The sequence below is a fragment of the Narcine bancroftii genome, chromosome 2, assembly GCF_036971445.1.
Source record: "Narcine bancroftii isolate sNarBan1 chromosome 2, sNarBan1.hap1, whole genome shotgun sequence".
Classification (NCBI taxonomy): domain Eukaryota; kingdom Metazoa; phylum Chordata; class Chondrichthyes; order Torpediniformes; family Narcinidae; genus Narcine; species Narcine bancroftii.
The window spans coordinates 62,267,487-62,293,441 of record NC_091470.1 but is presented as its reverse complement, the minus strand read 5'-3'; the positions used below and the strand labels follow the sequence as shown (position 1 = coordinate 62,293,441).

Below are 25,955 nucleotides of genomic sequence, written 5' to 3'. Positions count from 1 at the left end.
CTTTGTTCTCTACCAATTAACTCCATGTCTCTTGTCATCAGATGGTTGGAAAACCATGTCATTTTGATCCTGATGAGATCTTTAGACCACATAGCCAAGCTATTACAAAAATACCTACATGGTTCTCAGTAAGATCACCTGGCTCCATCATGCCTCAGTTCATCTGCATGGAGCATCTACTTTCTCCTGTTTCACAAGACCCCTATTTCCTCTGGATGCTCTGTTTTCTTCCCATGTCCCATAGAAAATGGGGAGAATAAATTTGGGACTAATGTAAGATCAGTGTAAATGAAATGGTCAATAGGATACGCAATGGGCCAAAGGGCCTTGTTCGCTAAATTCCAAATTCAAGGCACTGTGAGTGGCACAAATTGTTGTGAGATCAAAAGCAAAATGCTGCCTGTAGCTGCCAGCTCCAATGTGGAAGGTAATGCAAATGGAATACACAATACACAAATTATTTACCACGAGGAGGAATGCAGATGTGAGTACTGAATTTTTATCAGCATTCTGGGCTGCCATCTGCCATTTCCCTTTCAATATCTAAGTGCATGGCTTGCCAGGAGATGTAGTGGGAGCAGATACAAGAGTGGTAATTAACCTTCTAGTTACATGCATGAAAAATATGTACCATAGCAAGAAGCATAATTTTAGCATCATGTTCTGCACAGACATATTGACCGAAGGGTCTCCTGTGCTGTACTGTTCCATGTTCTCGGATAGTTACTGGGAAGTTACGAATAGTTTAAAATTGATGAATTCTAATTATAGAATTTTTAAACAAAACTTACTTTAATTAGAAAATATTTAAAATAGATGTAGAGGCCAATAAATAAGAGCATAAGATGCAATTGTAGCTAGTTGCTACAAGCTATGGCTCTGCAAAGCCTATAGCTTAGGAGAAGTTATAGGTGCATGCAGGTTAGCTCAAGAAGAACGACATGAACCTCAGCTGGGTGTAGTTAACACTGACTGCTTTATTGGGCTCACAGCCCTGCTTTTATTCTCAAGATGAGGGGTGTGGTCAAAACCCTCAGCACTGATTGGTGTGCTTGTGATCCACTTTCCCTGATATGCCAGTTAAGCTCTTTTGGTTGTGGCCAATTGGAAGGCAGCGCTGTGGGCCTCGTGCAGCCTGCTGGATCGTCGCGTTCGTCTTTCATTTAGTGAGGCCCCGTGGGGGAGCTGTGAAGGGCTGCCACACAATAACAATAGATTATACTAGAACTGAGACATAAATAAGAAGTAATGCTGGATAACTGACTGCCTGTACAGGGATATTTATCATTTTACAAAATTAAGTATTTTGAGCTAAATTAGGCAGCATGAAAAATATTGTATTGAAACTTGATAGATGCGAGCTTAATGAGCTTAGCAAAGACATGGTTAATGCTCAAGCATGCACAAAGATTTACTTATTACAGATTAAAATAGATCTAAAGCTACAATGGTGGCTTTGTTAGTAATGAATGCTATGACTTAAGTTGCTTAAAGAATAAATTGGAGCTAAATTACAGTTTCAATCAGTCTCATTGAAAGAATGAACAGCAACAGACTAATTGGCGAGTACTTGGGGAATAGTAGGTGTGTTGAAAGTCCCTGCTTGGAATCAGTTGTGACAATTAGGAGCATTGGGCTCCAAATTGACCTCTGGAATTCAGCTGACACAAAGTCTAATCTGAGAATGATGGACCCTGTGACTCAGTAACAATGAAAAACAAATTATGCACAATATTCATTCACCGCCTTTAGACTAAATGCCTGAAAATAATTTGTACAAAGCTCTATTTATAAATAGCCAACACTTCTTAAATTCAAATTCTAAAAGTAGGAATCTGAGTCATAAGATTTTTTGAGACTCCACCTTCTCCATCGTACACAATCAGTCTTTTGTGATATTGATGGTACGTCACCCCCTATTAATGAATCCCAGCATCCCGTAGGCCTTCTTAACTATTCTATCAACCTGTGCAGCAACGTGGAGGGATGTATGGATTTGAACCCCAAGGTTCCTCTGTTCATCCATACTCTTAAGTAACCGACCGTTAACCCTGTACTCAGCCTTCTGGTTAGTCCTTCAAAATGCATCACTTATCCGAATTGAACTCCATCTGCCATTTTTCTGTCCAACTTTACATCCTGTCTATATCCTCTTGCAACCTTCGATAACTTTCAGCTCCATCCGCAACTCCTTCAACCTTTGTGTCCTCTGCAACCTTACTTACCCATCCTTCCGCCTCATCATCCAGGTCATGTATGGCATCAATGGCTATTGATAATAATGCTACAAGTCTGATCTCAGCAAGATTCCTAAAGCAGCACTCCTAATTTAGGTCTCCCCTTTGTATTTGTCAACAACTCCACGTGCTTCTCCCCCTTTGCTCCTCAATTCCTTAGCAATCGCAGCACCTTTTCCCATTATACTCTCAATGGCATTCACTTCTATTATTTCTTCACCACTCTATACTTTAGCTAACATCCGCCCACAATTGTGACACTGATATCCTCAACATATCTCACTGAAATAATTTACGTTCTATCCTACAGCAAAAGAGAAGACACACAAATGTCACCCATTTTCTGGATCAATATCCAGAAGATTATAGGACCCCAAAGTAACTTGGTATAACTCTGATTTTAACCCTGTGGCAGAAGGCAAGGGCTATTACAGAAGACTACAAATGAACATTACAATTTCAGCTGATTGACCCAGGGTATGAAAGTGTCCCATTCAAGGACTGTTATGAAGACAATCATAGAACAAGTGGTTAGGTCTCGGGCCTCTGAGAATGAGTCACAGAGGGTCAGAGGTTAATGGAATGTTGAGATTCTAGTCATTTCCCTTTCGAAGGGGTATTAGCCTCTTGTGATGGGAACAGAATGCTGTGGTAAAGTTTAACATTCCTTCAAATAGTTGTTTCCAGGCACCAGTAAGCTTATTCAACCCATTCTGTCTTGCATCTCCATCAGCGTCTCCTTTTCCTAAATTCCTTTCTCCCAAATCAATTTCTGCAATTGGTTCCTTCAGAGGCAATATTATAGAGTGAGTAACAGATGTCCACAACAAAGAAAACACAGCGAGGTGCTTTCCTGAACCTCGAGGAAATAGAGCCCTACCTGAAGCGGCCAATCCAAGTTTGGTTTGAACTGTGGCTCTGCATACAGTCTTTTTCAAATTCTGTTCTAATGAACCTGGCAGAGCTGGTCACTACTTATTTTGATACTCAGTAGTATGAAATGTGCTATTTGCCTTGGCGAGTCTGTTGTCTATCTCATTGTCGATCCTTGAATCTGATGAAATGGTGCAGCCGAGATAGGTAAACTGGTTGACCGTTTTGAGTTTTGTGTGCCCGATGGAGATGTGGGGGGGCTGGTAGTCATGGTGGGGAGCTGGCTGATGGAGGACCTCAGTTTTCTTCAGGCTGACTTCCAGGCCAAACATTTTGGCAGTTTCCGCAAAGCAGGACGTCAAGCACTGAAGAGCTGGCTCTGAATGGGCAACTAAAGCGGCATCATCTGCAAAGAGTAGTTCACGGACAAGTTTCTCTTGTGTCTTGGTGTGAGCTTGCAGGCGCCTCAGATTGAAGAGACTGCCATCCGTGCAGTACCGGATGTAAACAGCATCTTCATTGTTGGGGTCTTTCATGGCTTGGTTCAGCATCATGCTGAAGAAGATTGAAAAGAGGGTTGGTGCGAGAACACAGCCTTGCTTCACGCCATTGCTAATGGAGAAGGGTTCAGAGAGCTCATTGCTGTATCTGACCCGACCTTGTTGGTTTTCGTGCAGTTGGATAATCATGTTGAGGAACTTTGGGGGACATCCGATGCGCTCTAGTATTTGCCAAAGCCCTTTCTTGCTCACGGTGTCGAAGGCTTTGGTGAGGTCAACAAAGGTGATGTAGAGTCCTTTGTTTTGTTCTCTGCACTTTTCTTGGAACTGTCTGAGGGCAAAGACCATGTCAGTGGTTCCTCTGTTTGCGCGAAAGCCGCACTGTGATTCTGGGAGAATATTCTCGGCGACACTAGGTATTATTCTATTTAGTAGAATCCTAGCGAAGATTTTGCCTGCAATGGAGAGCAACGTGATTCCCCTGTAGTTTGAGCAGTCTGATTTCGCCTTTGTTTTTGTACAGGGTGATGATGGTGGCATCACGAAGATCCTGAGGCAGTTTACCTTGGTCCCAACAAAGCTTGAAAAACTCATGCAGTTTGGCATTCAGAGTTTTGCCGCCAGCCTTCCAGACTTCTGGGGGGATTCCATCCATACCTGCTGCAGACTACACAAAAGAGTCTGGAAAAACAACCAACTGAAAAACCTCACAAAGATAAGCGTATACAGAGCCGTTGTCATACCCACACTCCTGTTCGGCTCCGAATCATGGGTCCTCTACCGGCACCACCTACGGCTCCTAGAACGCTTCCACCAGCGTTGTCTCCGCTCCATCCTCAACATCCATTGGAGCGCTTACACCCCTAACGTCGAAGTACTCGAGATGGCAGAGGTCGACAGCATCGAGTCCACGCTGCTGAAGATCCAGCTGCGCTGGATGGGTCACGTCTCCAGAATGGAGGACCATCGCCTTCCCAAGATCGTGTTATATGGCGAGCTCTCCACTGGCCACCGTGACAGAGGTGCACCAAAGAAAAGGTACAAGGACTGCCTAAAGAAATCTCTTGGTGCCTGCCACATTGACCACCGCCAGTGGGCTGATAACGCCTCAAACCGTGCATCTTGGCGCCTCACAGTTTGGCGGGCAGCAACCTCCTCTGAAGAAGACCGCAGAGCCCACCTCACTGACAAAAGGCAAAGGAGGAAAAACCCAACACCCAACCCCAACCAACCAATTTTCCCTTGCAACCGCTGCAATCGTGTCTGCCTGTCCCGCATCGGACTTGTCAGCCACAAACGAGCCTGCAGCTGACGTGGACTTTTTACCCCCTCCATAAATCTTCGTCCGCGAAGCCAAGCCAAAGAAAAAGAAAGTATGAAATGTAGAGAGCATTGAAGACCAGAAAAAGGAATGCAGCTCCTTGAAATTTTGGCTCAGACATGGATGACATGTACTTCCATCATGTTCCTACTGGACTTGGAATCCTCTCCAACTGAAGGTTTGCTGTCACACACCTCTCCAATGATCTCCATGACCTGATTCAGAACTGGGATGTCTGAAGTCATGGGCTAAGATCCTGTCAAAGCTGACAACTTTTTCTGGCTTTGTTGCTTCGATTGAAAAGATGATGATGTTGGAATAGAAAGCCTAAGTGTCAGCTACAAGCAGTAGAGCCCAGCATACTAGGAAATGCCACTGATAGTACCTGGGGTATCTCTCTGAATTCAGGATCATGGCTTTCCATAATGACAACATTGGTAGTATCAATACCCTAGTTGGGTTTGAGTTTTGTTGCAAGATGATGTCGATCCCCATATAAATCAGACTCCTGGTGTACTGCTCCTCAGTGAGTTGTACTATGGTAGCTAGTTTCTGAGCCTTGAATCCTCCTCTCCTCTTCCTTTTTGCCGTCATAACGCTTTCATGGACTCCCTCAGTTGAAACAAAAAAAATATTGGAGGTACTCAGCAAGTAAGGGAGAAGCTGTGGAGAGAGAACCAGAGTTAATGGCTCATGTCCAACTGGAATGTTAACTGTCATACTCTGCACGGATACTTCCTGAGCTGCTAAATACTCCAATTTAAAATTGGCAGAATTTTGCTCCCTCGATTGTTTTACTATTCACCATAATGCAAAGCCACTGGCAAAATTAAAAAAGATTGTGCTTTCAATGAAACAGTACAAAGTTGTCTTCACATCATCTGAATTAAAGGCAAAGCAGTCAAAGCCAACACAAGTACCATAGAAAGCTGAAAAGTATAACCTGACAGGTACATTATTAAATATCACTGGTGAAAGCTGTTTGAACTGCCAGGAATCATTTGTCTAAAACTATAAACTCATATTGGAAACTGACAAATCAACTGCTGATATAAACCAGCCTCCTACATACTTCTCAAATCAAAGAGAAGCCTTGTCACATAATAGGCTAAATAAAACCAGGAATAGTCAATAGTTCCAGCTGCTCCCAGGAATGCAAGGCCTGGCCTTATGAAATCCTGTGAGAAGCCAAAGTGTTTCCACCCATTTGCTGGACCTCAACAGCAGAGCTCTGTCATGCTAGGATTCCCAACAAGGGGTAATGATATCCTGGTGAAACAGAGAAGTCTGCAAATGCAGCATCCATAGGAGGGAAAGATGTTTTACCAACGTTTCAGGCCTGAGTCCGGTGCTAACTTAGTGATCAGGTTACAGGACTAATAGTTATTGCCCGGCCTGCTGATTTTCATCAAGGGTCCCATGTCCAGACAAATGATTTCCCCCCCCCCCCCACCATAATCTGGTAACTAACTGATTAGTTCTCAATTCCAAAAGATCAAAGCAATTATTTACCATTTCCCCCAATCTCAACATGTTCCATAAATTCCAAAACGTTTTGTTATTCAGAGAGTTAAAACAGCTGTCTTTGGAATAAAAGAAAGTGCAATATAGTCAGTTTGAATAGACTTTTGTTGTAGTCATATTTAGTGATGGCTAATGGTCTGAAGTTTTCTGAAAATGCTAAGGGAATGTCAGCAGGAGTTTCCTACAGTGTCCACTGAAGGAGGAGTAAGTTGTCTAGAATTGATTAGTCATAGATTTCTGAATCAGGAATAGTTGTATCCCTCTTTGGTAATTCAGACTATGGAATGTATACCAAGGTTGAAGCCAGGCAATGCAAAGAGGTAAGAGGATGTGCAGTCTGAATATATTCTTCACCATGGCCTCATTTTCTCTGATCGAGTTCTATAGCAAATATAGATAACCAGTGCTAAGACAGAAATTATTAAGCCTGGTCATGTATCCATCAAGACCATGAGAAAAATTATGTTCTTGAATGAAACAATCATGAAGGGAGAATGATCCAAGAAACAATCAATCACATGCCCCTCTATATTAAATTGGCCTAGTATCAGAAGCTTAGACGCTACACATTGGTGAATTGTAGACCATGGAAAGGGACACTATGCCAAAGCACAATTGAAAGGGGTTGCAAGGTCCAAAATTAGTCAATTCTGAACGGGTCTGCAGAAGAGTTCCATTGGATGAGAACAGTAGGAGTAAGTGGAGTTGGGTTTTTGGAAGCAGAATGTGAATTCCTTGTTGATCCTCAGGATATCATTCAGAGTGATTTTGAGTCTGGGACTCAGAGAACATTGGGCATCCTAAGTTTTGAGAACCTTGTGGCCTGATGGATAATATTTTTCACAAGTGTTTGTAATTTGCAATGAAAAATTAGAATAAAACACATTTACATGCATTCACCAGTTATCAGTCATGCATCTCTAAATACGAATTCAAAACAATACCATCTCATACTCAAGCAGATGGTCCAAAGCTTCAATTTCTCAGCTGATCCCATGCTGACCTTCCACACGCATTTGTCTCCATCTGCCACAACATAACATTGCTGCTTCTACCTTTGTCCACTGCTGAATTCTCCAATGTGCTTTGGTTTCAAGAGGTGGATCTATTCCAATTCCCAGCCTGCATGCTCCACACACATCAACAAAATCCTTGTTGTCCAGGGTTCTTTCTACAAGAAACTGCACTCATGCATCAATTGTGACCTTCCTTACATATTTATGTTGCCAGTTGGTCCCTCTGTGCTTCCACTTTTAAATTCCAATTTTTACATTGGAATAGGTTTTTTTTATCTGCCACACAACATAAACTTAACAAAAATGGAAAAAGCTCTCTGATTCTCCAATCTTTTTTTCTTTAAGGCATTCCTCTAAACCTAATTTGATGAGGGAGCCTTTATTTGCCTCTAATATATCACCTCTGCCTTGAAATCCACATTATCCTGATCAATTCCCTGCCTAGGGATTTATTTTCTATGTTAAACTTATTACATGGGATGTTCTTGTTCTCAGTTGTGTCCCTGTGAGGCTGAAGATCGGAAAAGGTCAACCTTGAAGTTTCTTTCTGCACTTCCACTGAAAGCTTAATGTCTCCAAAGACTTGCTCTTAAAACGAGATCTAGCACTCAAGGCAAGAGCAGACCAGTGTGTTCTGTTGGGTTCACGTGGCACTTCACTGTGAAGTGCAATTGATTTGCTTCTTTATACTCCAGCTTGCCGTGTTCTGTTTTTGACGGTTGCCAAATCATGAAAGATAGATTCAATTGGAATTCACTGTGCTATCTTTCAACCTCACCTGTGCTTCTTTTAAATTATTTAAATATTTTCAATTTTATTTTCCAAGGGGCATAATCTTTCTAAATCTATATAAAATGTCACCTGCCTGTTTCATTCACATACAGATTTTATCCGGGCTATTATATACTCTGTGTCCTTGGCTCACCTCCAATTAAGTAATGTCTGCATTTGCAGGCAATTTGTATTGATTTCCTGAATTCACAACAGTAATAAACCTAGCAGCTTACCTGGTGAGGTAGATGTTACAGCTCGATCAGGTCAGTGCCAGAAGTGACCATAAGGAAGGTACAGGTAATCAGGAGAGAAGGAGGAGACTGCGAGTGTCCAAATAGGCTGGCAATGTATTTTAGAGCTTCACTAGATCTGCAAGGAGAAATTTTTCACATGCTAAAAAAAAATTTTTTTCAAAATGTATCTTTCTCTGATTGTCCTCAGTGACTTAGTAGATCATGTGTTGCTTCATATTTACTGAGTGTAGTCTATTTGACAACAAAGACAAATAGTTCTGAATAAATCATACAAACATCTAGGCCTCTGCTGTATTTACATTAACAATCCTTGTTTCTTGCGCACACCTTTGACTTTTGTTAACTGGGCAGTTAGGCATTATTTTCAAGTAATAACGGCACATGTCCTCCATGTCAATTTGCATACTTAAGTGATTGATGTTTGATAAATGGTCAGGACAAACATTAGCAAACATGATATCCAAGTAATTTAATCATCAACAAACAGATTGGTCTGAATTAGGCTGATTGTAATCCGGGAGGAGTCACGTGATGGAGTAGTGGCCAGTAGGAGAGTACCAGCCCTCTCCAGAAAAGGAAAAAAGAAAAAAAAACCCAGACACACAAATAAAAAAAGCTGTGGAGAAAAATGGCATCTAAGAAAGAAAATCCAAAAACAATGGGAAGAAAAGAAAGACACCAGAAGAGAGGGGTGAAGGCCTTACCTGCACGAAAAAGCAGGAAACCACCGTGGAAAGAGGAGCCCACTACCTGAGGTCTCGACTCACCGACCGCAGGACTGCAAAGATGGCTCACGGAGCCAAACAGAGGTGCACGATGCACACGACAAAGACAACACAGATGGGGGGGGGGGGAACCAGCTGTGGAGTGAAACAGTTGAGAGGGACACGACAGCAGGGCTCCCAGCTGGAAGATAAAGAAAGGAACGGGAGGGGTGAGAATGAAAAAACGAAACTAGAGACACAACAGATAACCAACCCAGAAGAAGAGGACCAACATCAAGACACCATGGAAAAATACCCAAAAAACTGAGACAAGCAGCTCAACAAGAAAGTCAGAAGAGACACAGATACAAGGAAAAGAAATAGAAGACAAACTCAAGAGCAGACAAAGAAGAAGAACACCAAGCTCTGCACAGAGGAATAGGATGTAAAATGAATGGACACTACATAGATTTAAAAATTTTTAAGAACATATGAAAGCATTAAGAGAATGGCTGACACTGAAATTTAGTGAAATAAAAAGAAAAATGAAAAGTACAGAAGAAAAAGTGAGTGGAATAGAGCTGGTCATAACAGATGTAGGGAAAAGATTAGAAAATGTGGAAGAATGTGTAATGGCGGTAAATGTGGAAGTGAATGACTTAAAAAGAAAATTGGAAGAAAGTGATTTAAAAAGTTAGAGAAACACAGGAGTTGTTAGCTCAGAAGATGGATATAATGGAAAAATAGTAGGCGAAACAATACAAAGATAGTGGGCCTTAAGGAAGATGAAGGCAGCAAAGATATGAAAGAATTTATAAAAGAATGGATCCCAAAAGTCCTGGGAATGCCAGAAATGAAGGAAGGAATGGAAATAGAAAGGGCACACAGAACATTAGCCTCGAAACCACAGTCACAACAAAAACCAAGACCTGTTTTTGTAAAATTCCTGAGATAAACAAGAGAAAATATATTGGAGAAGGCCATGAATAAAATGAGAAAGGACAAAAAACCACTGGAATACAAAGGTCAAAATTTTTTTTTCTACTCAAACACAAGTTTTGAGTTCCTGAAGAAGAGGAAGGAGTTTAATGTAGCAAAATCGATCCTATGGAAGAAAGGCTATAAATTTATGTTAAGATATCCAGCTGTGCTTAAAATAGTTATTCCAGGGCAGCAAAACGGACTGTTCTCTGATCCGGAGAAAGCACGAGAATTTACAGAACGCCTGCAAGACAAGATGAAGAGATGTAACAAGAACAAAGAATGATGACAAACTACATATAAAGAAGAAAATATAACAAGAACTAAAGGAGGGAAAGAAAAGGGAAGAAAGGAAGTAAGGGGGGGAAAAAGAGGGTGAGCTTTGTTAAATGTGAAGATAAAAGTCTTTTCTGGAGGATGTTGGGTGGGAGAGAATAACAGTCATTGCAAAATCAGTTGACGCTTGCAAGCAGGTTCGCAATCCAAATGGAGAGGGGAGTTGTGGTTGCCTGGCAAGGGACAAGGGGCAACTCAGAGAGGGGGGGGACATTTGAGGTTAAGGGAATTTTAGATGTGGGAATGGTGGAAATATTTTATGTTTTAGAAATGTTGTCATACAGTGCGTTCAAAAAAAGACTGAGAAATGGAAATAGGGGAAAGATGGCGGTGAGGAAGCAGAAATGAGATGTAAACAAAGTATGAAATGGCCATGTTGAACTATATGACTATAACTATTAATGGAATACATAACCAAATCAAAAGGAAGAGGCTATTAAATTTACTGAAAAAAGAAAAAATTGATATAGCATTCATGCAGGAAACACATCTAACTGAAGTGGATCACAAGAAATCAAGGAGAGATTGGGTAGGGCACGTAACGGCAACATCATATAACTCAAAAGCCAGAGGTGTAACTATATCAATCAATAAAAATGTACCAATCAAAATAGAGGAGGAAATAATAGATCCAGCAGGGAGGTGATATGAGGGGACTTTAACCTTAATTTGGACTCAAAGATGGATAAAACTGGACAAAGGACTAGCAGAAAGAACAAAGTAGCCAAATTTATGGTTAAATCAATGCAGGAAATGAAACTTATGGATATTATGGAGGAGACGACACCCAAAGGAGAAGGAATACTCATTATTCAAGTAGACATAAAACATACTCAAGGATTGACCTGTTCCTGTTGTCAGCCCATATCCAAGGGAGAGTTAGGAAAACAGAATATAAAGCTAGATTGTTATTGGATCACTCACCCCTATTATTAGCAAGAGCTGGAGGACATCCCAACAGAACGTATAGATGGAGATTAAACTCCATGCTCCTTAAGAATTGGAGAATTCATTGAGCACCAAATTAAAATGTACTTTGAAATAAATACGGAATCAGTGAAAGATAAATTTATATTAAGGGATGCAATGAAAGCTTTCATCAGCAGGCAGATAATAAGTTATGTAACTAAGATAAAGGAGGACGACAATCGGGAAATAGAACAGCTGGAAAGGGAAATAGCAAGTACAGAAAAATAATTAGCAACAAGGGAAGATACAACAAAGAGAATTGGCAGACAAAAAAAAAGAAACACTACAAACGTACAAGGTGGAGATGAACATAATGAAGACAAACCAGAAGTACTATGAGCTCGGAGAAAAAGCACACAAAAATACTAGCTTGGCAGCTTAAAACAGAACAAGCTAAAAGAATGGTATTGGCATCAAGGAAAAAGAACAAACAAATTACATATAACCCAACAGAGATCAATGAAAACTTCAAGGAATTCTACGAGCAATTATACCGAACTGAGAACGAAGGGAAGACGACAAAATAGATGAGTTTCTAGCTAAAATTGAACTACCAAAATTGCAAGAAGAGGAGCAAAAAGCTGATTGTAACCTAGCAATTTAGAGTACTTAGTCAAATTCATGACATCTCTCATATTTAATTCATAACACAAAAGGAAACTATTCAGCCAATCAAGTTTAGAAGGGAGAAAGAGGAATTAGTGACTTGGTGCTAGGACAACAACCTCTACTTCAATGTCAGCAAGACCAAGAAGATGGTATTGACTTCCAGAAGAGGGGTGGAGCTCACTCCCTGATCCATATCAATGATGGTGAGGTAGAGTAGGAGACATTTTAAGTTCCTTCATCCAAACATCTCCAGTGACTGTTCCTAGTCCACCCATGTCAACATAAAGGTGAAGAAAGAAAGCCAGTATCTTTATTATATCAGAACCTGAGGAAATATATTATGTCACTTACATTCCTTAACTTCTCCAGATGCACCATTGAAAGTATCATGTCAAGGCACATCTGTATCGTCCCAAGATCACAAAAAGCTGCCGAGGGCTGTGAGCAAGGCTCAGTCCATCTCACACAATCCTTCCCCTCTGGAGATTCCATCTATTAACTCCCACTGCCTTGGAAAAACAGTCAACATATTAAAAGACATCCCACCTCAGCCATATTCTCTTCACCACCCTACTTCTGCTCGGAAGAAGATTCATGAGTATATGTTCACACACTACCAGATTCAGGGACAGTTTCATTCCCACCATTATCAGATTCCTGAATGATGCACACAATTGTAAAATTATGTCACCTTTTCTATGTACCAACTGATCTATGTAATTCTGTGTCTCACTGTACTCCACAACAAACATCTCACTGAGCTACTCACAATAGAAGTAGTATCATTGCTATATGTGGCAATAAATATGAAGTTGAACTTGAACTTCAAGTCCATGCCCATTAGTCCTATTCCCCCATATACATCCCTTAAACAACTCTTTCCTCACATACCCTTCAACTCTCCCCGATTCTCCTACAACCTCTTAATGGTATTTACATGCAGTACTTAATCAGACAAGGAGAAACACTCCTCGTGTGTCTAATTACATTCAGATGAATACAATCCAACCATGGGAACATCTTTGTTTTAAATCCCTTAAGCTCATCTTGAGACTCCATCTCATTGATATCCAAGTCAATAAACTAAGTTGGATTAACTCTGAGAACAGATGATGTGCTACAAATGCCTCCCCAAGTGAATGCTTAAAAAAAGTTGTAAAATATATTAACTATTTACATTTACCCTCAGACTTTCTCTGGTCAATAATCCTTAAGAGTTGCTGCTCTCTTATCACTAGAACGACTGATTTCTGTTATACATGTAAATACACATGGTTGCTCGATTCTTCAGGGCTGTGTCATATATTTCGGAGACAGTCTGGGGAAATCATGATTCGTGGTTAATCCATATTTATTCAACCAGCATTTGTTGATTTCTACAGCCAACCAGTGCTCACGCAATTCAACTCAGGGAATGACCCAGTAGGATAAGTGATGAAGGCCAAGTTAGACTATATCACTTCAAGTTAGCATGCACCTTTTACAAGGCAGGAACAGGGTCGCTGTAGAAGATGGTGAATGTCGTGCTGGAGATGAATGCCACTTAGGATAATGAGGTCATAACACAATGGTGACTACACAGGACACCTTGCTGCAGAAGGAGTAGATCAAGGAATGATGTGATAAAATCCATTCATGGAGTCACAGAGCACTGTGCAGAACAGACCCTTCAGTCTATCTTATCCATGCCAGCCAAGATGGCATTCTGGGCCAGTCCCATCTCCCTGCATTTTGTCAATATCCCTCAAAGCCTTTCCTATCCATAAATCTGTCCAGATGTCTTTTGAATGTCAGATTATGCCTGCTTCTACAATTTCCTCTTTCATTCCTCATAGGATTGCCTCCACAGAGTGAAAGTATCCACTGGCTAGGGATGAACAAGGACAAGAGCCATGGAAAGGACCTTGTTCCGAAATTTAAATAACTTGTAATCCGCATCCAGTCCCAGAAAGACACTGAACAAATGTTGGGTCGTATCTGTTTCATTAAGATGGGAAAATATACCTGAAGACATTGAATATTTATTTTCCCAAGTGTGTCAGAGACAGATTTCTTTGCATTAACTCAGCAACTGTCACCAGCAAGCTCAAAAGGTGAGAAGTGACTTCCCTAGGGTGTTGATCACTTATAATGGACTGCATTTCATAGCAATCGTGGGAAGTTCCCAAAAGGACCAACCTTCCTCTCAGCATCGCTTTTCTTTCCACAGACCAATCAATACAAAGAGAGAGAACACTGTGAGAATGGCTAAAAGAACTGCAGACAAAAGCAAACACATCAACATCACACCTTGACTTGATCATCATTGCTTTCCCCCCCAAAAAATACAACAAGGATTATGAACAGTGCTGCTGGACAGGGGGCAATGAGCAAACGGATAAGAGTTTAGTTTTTCTTATTGTCACAGTGAAAATCTTGGTTTCAAATTTTAAAAGTTTTAATTTAAATTTTAAATTTAGACATCCAGCATGGTAACAATGCTGCCAAATTTACAGGCAACTAAGCTACAACTCCCTGTACGCTTCGAACTGTGGGAGAAACCGAAGCCCAGAGCTCCATGGGCTATCCGCACATTGCAAAAAAAGTCACCAATTTCTCACACCATTTTAGATTAAAAAATTCACAGAGTACATGGAAATCAAAGTGAATCGTGATGTCAATAAGTTTCATAACAGGCATAATTCACTGCAATACAGATGTGCTGGAGATTTTTGTATTGCAGTATCTCCAGCATAATTGTATAATGCACTCGATCCTAGCATCCGTAGACTTCCTTATTTAACTTCATTTACTAGTTTCCTGCCATGCCAGGAGCCTCCCAGTCCTTGACAGGTAGATGGGATGCCAGCACAAACAATCTTTGTCCCCGAACCCCAGCCTCTGTGGCCATAGTAACTGACTTCACTCCAGTACCCTCCCGAGTAGACGTCATGCTCACCTCGCTCATACTGACCTCAGTCATCGTTGCTGCTTCTCTCATCCCCCCCATTAGTCACTATCTCTCCAGTAACTGCTGCAACTATCACCATCTTTGCAGCCACATGATGAGACCTTGAACCCCTCACTACCATCCAAGACATGGTGATAGGTAGGAGTGCAGATTGGTGCCTAATCTCTGCAGCATTCTCCCTCAGTCTGCTGCAGTCATCCTTTCCAGAAGATGGGCTGCTGGAACCAGCGGTGCCCAAATCTGCAGGAAGACAACTGGAGGCATCTGCTGAAGCCAAATTCTCTATCCCCACAGTGAATATAGAATATAGGAAATTGCAACACATCATTCCTCTCATTCTCCCTTCAGCCCATGATGTGGTACCAACCTATTCAACAAAACTAAACCTTCCCTAGCTAATACCGAACTTTTTTTTGTATATGTGCCAGTCTCAGAGTCTTAAATGTCCCTATTGTACCAGCCTCCACTAGCACTAATTCTAGGCACCCTCTACTCATGTGTTAAAAACTTATACTCCTGATGTCTTGCCTAAAGTTTTGACCCCCTCACCTTGTACAGATGTCCAAAAAGGTGCTGGCTATCCATCCTAGCTGTGCTTCTCATGATCATTTGGGCCTCTAGAAAGAGAATACTCAACCTTCTTCGCTCCAAAGAGCAAAGTCCCAACTCTGCTAACCTTGTCTCACATTCTTCAATCCAGGCAACATCCTGGAAAATCTCCTCTCCTTTAAATGAGAAGACCAGAACCAAACAGTTTTCTAAATGTGGTCTAACTAGAGTTTTATAGAGCTGCAACATTACCTCATGACTCCTGAGCTCAATCCCCCTACTAATGAAGTTCAGCTCCACCATAAGCCTTCTTAACTACAAGGACCTGAATTCTGTCAAAGGGGTTTTGATCTGAAATAGTAATGGTTTCTCTTTCCACTGATGCTGCCTGGCCTGAGCTTTTTCAGCATGATCAGGTTCTAAGCAGTTTCTGGGTGCTGCTGCTCCAAAGTGGAGACAGAGATAATATATCTTGCACTCACACCAAGCACGGCAGGAGGTAGAGAGGAGAACGCACAAACCACACCCCAGATTACATGAGCAATGATGAAAGAGAGTATCCCTCATCAGGGAACAGCTGGCATTCCTGAGCTGAAATCTGAAGATGAAAGTGAAATCGCCATGTTCCCTTGCAGCAAGAAGCTGCTGGAAAACTGCAACTAATTAGGCCCAGCTTGAGAAAGGCAGTGCATCAACCCAAGTGGTTGTGGACATTGTGCCAAAGTAATGTGCCTAGAAACTGGACAGCTATGTTGATCTTCTGTTTATTTACTCTTTTTCTTTTCATTATTAAAGGGAAGTGACATTTTTAACTAAAATTTAACTACCAAAATTACAAATAGAGGAACAAAATAAATTAATAGAACCATTTGAAATAGTAGAAATACAAGAGATAATAAAAAAACTACCGAATAATAAAACACCAGGAGAGGATGGATTCCCAATAGAATTCTATAAAACATTTAAAGATTTATTAATTCCTCCCCTCCGGGAAGTAATCAACCAGATTGATAAAACACAAAGCTTACCAGATTTATGCAAAACAGCAATAATTACAGTAATACCAAAGACAGGGAAAGATCCACTCGCACCAGTGTCATATAGACCAATATCTTTACTTAACACAGATTATAAGATAATAGCTAAACTATTAGCAAACAGATTAGCCAACTATGTACCAAAAATAGTAAATCTAGACCAAACTGGATTTATTAAAAAAAGACGAACAACGGACAATATTTGTAAATTTATTAACTTAATTCATGCAGTAGAAGGAAATAAAGCTCCAACAGTAGTGGTTGCTTTAGACGCAGAGAAGGCCTTTGACAGAGTAGAATGGAATTATTTATTCAAAGTACTACAAAAATTCAGTTTACCAGAGAAATATATTAATTGGATAAAAGCATTATATAAGGGGCTATTGGCGAAAGTGACAGTAAATGGATATATATCAAAACAATTTAACTTAAGCAGATCAACAAGGCAGGGATGCCCACTATTGCCCTTATTGTTCGCGTTAGCCATAGAACCACTAGCAGAACTGATAAGAACAGAAAATAAAATAAAAGGGATAGAAATAAAAGACAAGGAACATAAAATCAGTTTATTTGCAGATGACGTTATAGTATACTTAACAGAACCAGAAATATAAATAAAAGAATTACATAAGAAATTGAAGGAATATGGAGAAGTGTCAGGATACAAGATTAATGCAAATAAAAGTGAAGCAATGCCAATGAATAATGCGGATTTCTCAAAATTGAAGAAAGAATCACCATTCAGATGGCAAATGCAAGCAATACGATACCTAGGTATACAAATAAATAAAAACCTCGGCCATCTATATAAACTCAATTATTATCCACTGATGAAAAAATTACAGGACGACTTAGAGCATTGGAAAGACTTACCACTAACTCTAATAGGAAGGATAAACTGTATTAAAATGAACATTTTCCCAAGGATGCAATACCTATTTCAGGCATTGCCAATACACTTGACGGAGAAATTCTTCAAGGAGTTAAAGAAAATAATAAGGAATTTTTTATGGAAAGGGGGGAAACCGAGGATAGCACTAGATAAATTAACAGAATGGTATAAACAAGGAGGCTTACAACTGCCAAACTTTAAAAATTATTATAGAGCTGCACAATTAAGATACCTATCAGATTTTTATCAAACAAGGGAAAAGCCAGATTGGACTAGATTAGAACTAAATAAAATAGGGGAGAAGATACCCGAACATATATTATATAAATGGAATGAAAAATTGGTACAATGTAGGAATTCTCCAGTATTACATCATCTGCTCAATATTTGGAAGAAGATTCATGTAGAAAGGAATAAAACAAATTACCAACTACCAAAACTAATACTGACACAAAATCAGCTAATCCCTTTTACAATAGGTAACCTTTCCTTTAGAGAATGGGAGAAAAAAGGGATCAAAAGAATAGAAAATTGCTTTTCAGGAAATAAATTATTATCCTTTGAACAAATGAAGGATAAATATAATATAACTCACGATACAGTGTTAGCATACTACCAACTGAAATCCTACTTGAAGGACAAATTGGGAAGCAGTCAGAGGTTACCAGAAGGAAGTAATTTTGAATATGTGATTACAGTCACAATGATAATCAAAAAATTTATAACAAACATGTATATTAAACTACAAGAAAAGGAGAATGAGGAAACTAATGGTAAAACTAAATAAAAATGGGAACAAGATCTAAACAAAGATAAGGAAGGAAATATGGGAGAAGTTATGCTCAGGAACTATGAGAAATACAATAAATACGAGGTTACGTATGATACAATATAACTGGATACACAGGCTATATATTACACCTCAAAAGTTAAATAAATGGGACCCAACAGTATCTGACAGATCTTTTCGCTGTAAAAAGGAAATGGGAACAACAATTCATGCAATCTGGACATGTGAGAAAGTGAAAAAATTTTGGGAAGATCTAAACCAGATATTAAATAAAATCACAAAGAGCAATATACCAAAAAACCCAGAGATCTTCCTCCTAAGTAATATAAAAAACAAAGAATTTGGACTTGATTTGGATGGTGCACAAAAAAGATTTGTTAGGATAGCCCTAGCTGTAGCAAAAAAATGTATTATGAAAGCCTGGAAATTAGAAGATAACTTGAGAATACAACAATGGTATATAGAAATGAATAAATGTATTCCATTAGAAAAAATAACAATTTAAGAAATAATATTACAATATTTGAACAAATATGGGAGCCATACATGAAACACAATAGAGAAAACCTACCAGGGACATCTACCACCTAAAATGACAGAAGGAGAAGGGAATGAAAAGAATTGACTCAGTGGAATTTCTTATTTATTTTTATTGAGTGACAACATTGTTTGACAGGTTTAATGCATCTTAGATTCTGTACTTTAAATGAATGGGAGGGGAGGTAGGGAGGGTGGAATGGGAAGAGGGAGGGGGGAGAAAACGACACTGTATACATTTGAAAAGGAAAATGTATGTATCTTTATTAATGTGGTTTATAGTGTGAAAAATAAAAAATTAAAAAAAAACAGTTAAGAGAATGTTGTTTAATCAGACTGCTCTATTAAAACTTTTAAAATGTCAACATTGTCAATCCTTGTTCAAATAAAGAAGCAATTATAAGAAATCAATCAATGACTAATCTGCAAGAAACTAATGAAGTCTTTGTCACTGGCTGAAAAAAAGATGCTGGATATATATTTAACCATGTGAGGTTATATAGGTTAGATCTATTTTGGCCATGCTGGTAATTGATCAATATTGCATTCCAATTGATGTCACCCTTCCTCTGGACAGTACCAGCATACTGTCATTCTCAAAATGAAGGCGAATTAATCTCGGTTTTCCCAAAGAGCAGGCAAGAGGCATGGAAAATTTATTTCCCTTATTTCATATTTTGTATAACAGACGGAAGACATTCAGCCATTGTTTTTAATGGCAGCTCTTCGAGCAGTCCCTATCCCCACTAATGTTCTTGTTATTTTCTCATCTACTCCCCATTCCCAGATTCTACCATTCATTTGTATGAGGAATAAACAAGAAAATCTGCAGGAGTCTTGAGCAGTGCACAAAAAAAATTGCTGGAGAAACCTACTGAGTTTTCTCCCTCACTTTTGTGTCCTGCAGTTGCAGATGAGAAGTACTTTGTGGCAGCTATCCAACTTAACCATTCTTTTGTCTTTGGGACATAGGGAGAATGGCAAGTTCCACACAGGTGGCATCCAAGGTCACTATCAAACCCATCTCATTGCAGCAACTCTATCAGTTGGACTTGTGTGTCAGCCTCTCTGATCAACAAATTAACTTATTTCTAAAGTGCTTGGTAGCTGTCCTTACCATGTTAGATTACTGTTCATTTATCAATGTAAGATAATACAGATTGATTGTGTGCTTACCAACTTAAGTTAATGTATTTGTGTTGCAAGCTCAGCAAGATTATCCCAAAAGCTTTGCCCTCGAGGCTCTATAAGCAGATACAGCTGACAATAAATTAATTTCAGCTCTTTATCATTGTCTTGCTTTAGGTATTTTACAATTGCTAAGTATTTTACAATTGCTAAGTAATTATGATACTTTTGGAAAGTAAATAAATTTTACACTTGAATAATATACATCAACTTTTCCTGGCTGTCCACTGCACCTAGGAAAGTGCAGTAAAATAGAAGATTCAGAAAAAAGGACAACAAGATCAAACACAGTTATATTAGAGTCAAATACTCTATACAGGTGGGCAGATCACTCTATGAACTAAGATTAAAGGTTCTAGAGCTTCATTTCATAGGAATAGAGTGGGAAAAATAAGAAGAAAATGTTTTGTTTAACAGGTACATTGAATCCACTACAGCAATTTGAAAACTGCTTTAATCTTTAACATAGGAGCACTTTTAGAATCAAATTCAAATGTTTTATAGATTAATAAACTGAAAGAAGCCAAAGTGAGTTTGTCAAGAAAACTTGCTCTTTAACTTGGTAAAACGGTCAAGGAAGTCATTAAACAAATTTAACAGAGCCACACAGGGCTAAGTTAACTAAAGTAAAATAAGTTATTGGAGTATCTCAGCAGGTCAATTAGCATATGTGGAGGTAAATGGATGGTCAATATTTAACGTTGAGATTTTGCATCAGGACTGGTGATGAAGGGACAATGCGTATTGTAAACAGGTCAATTTAGAGATGGGTGAGAAACCAAAATGTTCAGAGAACTCAAAAACTCTGCAATACGACATATAAATTAACTGAATGACCAAATGAATGGGAGATTAGGTACAATGTGGAAAAAATATGAAATAATCCAGTTTGTGAGGAAGTCGAGAAGCAGAATGGAGAAAGACCTCAGAATATAGATGTGTATTATAGAGTCTGGGTTTTTTCATGCAGGAAATATTGAAAGCTTGCATACAAAATGATGAGAATGGTAAGATGATTGGAATGGCAAATAAAGGCATTTAAGTTTTGTTTGGACTCCACAAAGCATTGTGAAACCACAAATAGAGTGGTGTGTACTTTCTGCACCAGTGCCTCTGAGGTGTCTTCTCAACTCCTGCACCATAGCTTCCCCTCCCCCATTGTGCCAGATCTTATTAATTTCCTATACATCTATTCACCTCCAAACTTCATGTCATCAACTTCCATCCACCAGCCTTCCCATTCAACAGATCATCACTTGCAATTTCCAGGACTTGTAGAAAGATCCTATCAAGGATATACCTATCCCTTCTCTCCCATTCCAGTATTTCAAAGGGACGTTTTCCTTCCAAGTTCCCTGATCCATTTTCCATCACAACCAAGCACACTCCATCCTCCAGCATTTTCCTATGCAGCAGGAGAGAGTGCCACACTTATCCTTCTGCCTTTTCCTTCCTCAATATCAACCTTTCCAGGTAAATTGGGGAATTATTTGCCCATTCTTCACTTCTCCCCAACTTTTTAATTCAGGCAACTGCCTGCTTTTTACTTACAATTCAAAGTGGGGGGGTCAGGCTTAAAATGTATTTTTTACAAAATATACTTTATTCATGATAAATTCACAATACAAGAAAACCATTCAAATATTTGTACATTCAAGGTGTCAATCACATCAATACAATCTCATCATTGTATGTTTTACATTCTTCTCTCTATCATTGTGGCACCTTGTTTCTCCCACTCTGTCTGTTGAGGGGCTTCCCCCTCAGTGCCAGATTATGGGAGGACTCTAGACTGGTCCATCCCCACAGCACCCTCGCGCTGGCTGCACTAAGTTGAGGGACGCACATACTCCTACAGCCTGGAATGTGCCAGTCAGCAGCATTCCCCCACTGACATCTCAGTATGCTGAAAGACCAACAGGCTTCAGGCAGGCCAAAGGGCATCTTTCAAGGAGCTGATGGCCTTCCAGCAGTTCCAGACGTCAGACTCAGTGGGTCCCCAGGAACAGTCTGCAGATGAGAGTCCTCCATCACACTGCCGCTGGGGACGAACAGTGACAAAGCCCCCTGCATCCTTCTCCACAGGTGGGCGATAGTCTCCACTCCATTGCAATTATCTTAAGGACAGTATGCGTGGAGGATGATGTTCCAGTTACACAGAAGGATCTCATTTGGAGGGCTTCTCACTGCCAGCCAGGTTAAATCCTGGTGCTCGCTTGTGAGAACTAATGATGAGGCATTCCATCAGATGACCTGGAGGGTCTGCTCAGGGGACTATCTCACCAGATCCATCAAGACCTCATCTCAGTTTGTGCTAACCATTGCCTGATGGCTTTTTGGTCAAAGGTATTGTTCTGGAGAAAATAAATTTCACAAAGGATAGGTAGTGTGGCAAAGTCCAGCAAACTGGGACATTGCCCTTTCCTTCAGCACCTGGGACAGATAAAACCTTGAACATTGGTTCCACACAGCCTAATGCAGCTGCACATGAAGATGGTCATCAGGACGAGATCCACAATGGATACGTCCTTACCCCCATATTCTGGCAACTTGTACATGGCACCCATTTGGTCCCTATCCATTTTTGACTCCCAAAAAAATGCCAGGGTGGAGGTGCAGGGGATGGTCCACACCTGTGTCATGTACAGCAGCACCAAGAGCACCATGCCCACTGTCTCAATTTTTGGTGGACCTTGCGATCCATTCTGACTAATTCTTTTTGCATGCCTCAGCCCCTCCAAACAAGATCCCCAGCACCAACAGGTAGTTAGATCGGAGTATGAAGGAGTTGGAGGGGCCATTTACCAAGGAGCATTGTTTCACTGGTTTATCCTGGCACCTGATAAGGACTCAAATTGTCCACATTTGCTGGTCAGTCTCCTGACCAATCATATATCTGAACAGAAGACTGTGACTTTGCCAACATACATAGAGGCCTTGACCAAAGTGCCTCTGCAGCCTGGCAACATCACTCCTCTTCTGCCCTCACCCTTCCTAATAGATTCAGCAAAGTGTTCTATGCAGCACACAAGCAAGACTGGAGACAGTGGGCAGCCTTGCCTAACTGCAGACTTGATGTGGAAGCTATCCATTTTCCACCCATTGATTTGGACTGTACCACAAACGTCTGTATGGAGCAGTTTCATACAATTCTAGATTCCCTCCACAAAGCACATTTTGGAGAGCTCACCCATCATGTACACATACAATAGCCAGTCAGCCTTTTCCTGGTCTAAGTTGACCAGGCAGGTGTCCACGCCCATGTCCTGTACATAAGCTATAGCATCACTGAGCAGCAAGAAGCTGTCAGATATCTTCCTGCCTGGAACCATGCAGGCGTGGTCTGGGTGGATCACCTGCCCCAGGGCAGACTTGACTCAATTTGCAATGGCCTTTGACAGGATATTGTAGTCCACATTTAGCAATGAAATGTGTCTCCAATTCATATTATCTTTTTTTTGGAAGATGAGGGTGAGGTTTCCCTTCCTCATGAAGTCTGACATGCTTCCTTCCTGATGCACTCAAAGGGATGGTTGGCCTTTATCAGCTGTGACCTGTCCAGCTGGTTGAAATGTGGTTTCCACTCTGCACAGACCTGGCAGTTTTCGGTCATTGTCCTGATGTCCTAAACCAAATGGGAAGGTTGTGGGCTTTGATGAAATGGAAGAACCTGGTGACCCTGGGATAGCAGAGGTTATTGTGGAGGGCTTGTGTACTGGCACAAGTCCCTCAGGACAGGGAATCCAGAGGCTTGTTGAGCTTTCAAGATATATTTATGGGTGGAGAGTTCGATTCTCCACCTCAGAACATTGTCTTTCTTGATTTTACCCCCACTGCTTGTTATAGAACACGAAAGCAACTGCACATTGGTCAGTCAGCAGGGTAAATTATTTGCTGGCAAGATAGTGTCTCCAGTGCTGTACTGCCTCAATGATGGCCTGGGCCTCATTCTCAATGGAGGAGTGCCAGATCTTGAGGCCATGGAGGGTGTGAAAGTAAAATACTATGGGTCTCCTGCCTGGTTAAGTGTGGCAGCCAGGGAAAAGTTGGACGTATCACTCTCCACCTGGAATTGTCTACAGAGAGCATTGCAGCCTTGGCAATGTCACTTTTGATGTGGCTGAAGGCCTCTTGAGCCTCTTACAAAAGTGAAAATTAGGTAGCTTTTGAGGGCATGGGCATTGTCCACATAGTTGGGGACCCACTGGGCATAATAGAAGAAAAAACCCAGGCACCTTATCAGGGCCTTGAGGCAGTGGGAGCTCCAACAGGCAGTGTATGCTGCTGGGATCGGGGCTAATAGCTCCATTCTCCATGTTGCAGCTGAGTATAGCCAGGCATGATGTACAGAATAAACCTCATCTACAACAAAGATAAATGTTAAGGAAGATAGTGACATAGTCAAGGTAGGGGAATGTGGCCAGCAGTCTGTACTTGTCCACCATTCAGTCCATCCCCCTCAAGAAGACAGATTCCATTAGTGAACCTGAAAGGTACACTGAGAAAGTGGTAGAGGCGGCCATTTGCCTCAAATGTAATGTACTAACGGTCCTCCAAGCAGATAGGGAGCTGGTGATATGCCAACTTTGTCAATGGTAGAAAATACCCGATGTTGGGTAATTTGGTTTACCATGTCAGCTATGTGGGGGAGGGGGGTACGTGTCCAGTTACGCAAAACTGTTAATGGTCTAACTATTTTTCTCACTTTTCCTCCCCCCCCCCCCCCCACCCCTACCACTTAACCACCACTACCTGAGCTCTCCAGGGGTTGGTATTGGTTTGGATGATCCCCTCAGATAGGCCTTTATCAAATCTCACCAGATTTGATAAAGGCTCTTTTCACCAACTGTATTACCTCCTCTTGGTAGTGAGAAGCTTATAGTCGGGAGTGAGGTTGGCGAAGAGGTGGGGGAATCTGGAGGGTGAAGAGCCTGCAGGTCATGCACGGTGGACAGATTGCAGGTTGGATGCATTCGGAGGGGAGGGCAGGCAGTTTAAAAACTTGGTTGTAGACCGTGAAGGGAGGAGGGCGATGGGGCCCGTCAAATTCCACGGTGACACTAAGTTGCACTGAAAGTCTAACCCCAAAAGTTCGGGCACATGCAGCTATGTCATCACAAGGAGTTTAAAGTTTTTGTACTCTGCCATGTACATTCAGCTTCACCATGCAGCTGCTGTGGATCTCTGCTAAGTGGGACTTAAGAGGCCATGGAAACTAACTCACTGGTCTTACTTCAAGGGAGTAACACTGTCAGGGTGGATGAAGCTCTTTATACTCCCACTATCAGACAGACAGCTTGTCTTATGCCCATTTACCTCTATGTCCATCTGATGAGGGCTGCTTTGGTCAAGCGTGACTGAAGCCAGAGTAGTGTCGCTGTCTGATCCACTATACTGGCTCATGGTCTGGCAAGATGATGGCTTCCAAGATGGCAGCCCTCAAGGCACACAGGCAAGGCTGTTGCTGTTAGTCAGGAGTGACATCATCCAAGATGCCAGTGGCCCCCACGCAGCACTGCTTGGGTTAGAAGGTTGCTTGGATTTGCATACCTTTGTGAGGTGTCCCTTCTTCCCGCAGCTGGAACAAAGCACATCCTTCATCGGGCAGTGCTTCTACTGGCCGCAGAAGTAGCATTTCGGGTGCCTGCCGGTGGTTGTAGTCAGGTCGAGATGTGGGGCATCCTGTGACCCAAGATGGCAGTGCCCACATTCCCCCATGTAGTGGCTAAGTTATCAGTTGCGAAAATCCACGTTCTGGAGGCTACTTCCAGAGTTTTAGCGAGTTTGATGGCTTTCTGCAACTTCAGCTTACCCGCTGGTAAATGTAATCCCGATCTACACTGGCATCTCAGATCAACCCCTCAGTGTACTCTTCTGCTGAAACTGCTGCAGGCCTGACTGAAGTCTCGCAGGA

At 41.1% G+C, this 25,955-nt stretch overlaps 1 protein-coding gene across 1 annotated transcript in view; it reads right to left on the bottom strand.

Annotated features, from left to right (window-relative positions):
• Nucleotides 1-992: 992 nt before the first annotated feature.
• LOC138752870 (uncharacterized) overlaps nucleotides 993-25,955 on the bottom strand; it is a 56,011-nt gene continuing 31,048 nt past the window's right edge. Inside the window, exons 6-7 of the mRNA XM_069915486.1 lie at nucleotides 8,479-8,614; nucleotides 993-1,195 (exon numbers count right to left, since the gene is read on the bottom strand). The gene's annotated coding sequence lies outside the window, so the exon portion shown is untranslated. The remainder of the gene's footprint in view (nucleotides 1,196-8,478; nucleotides 8,615-25,955) is intronic.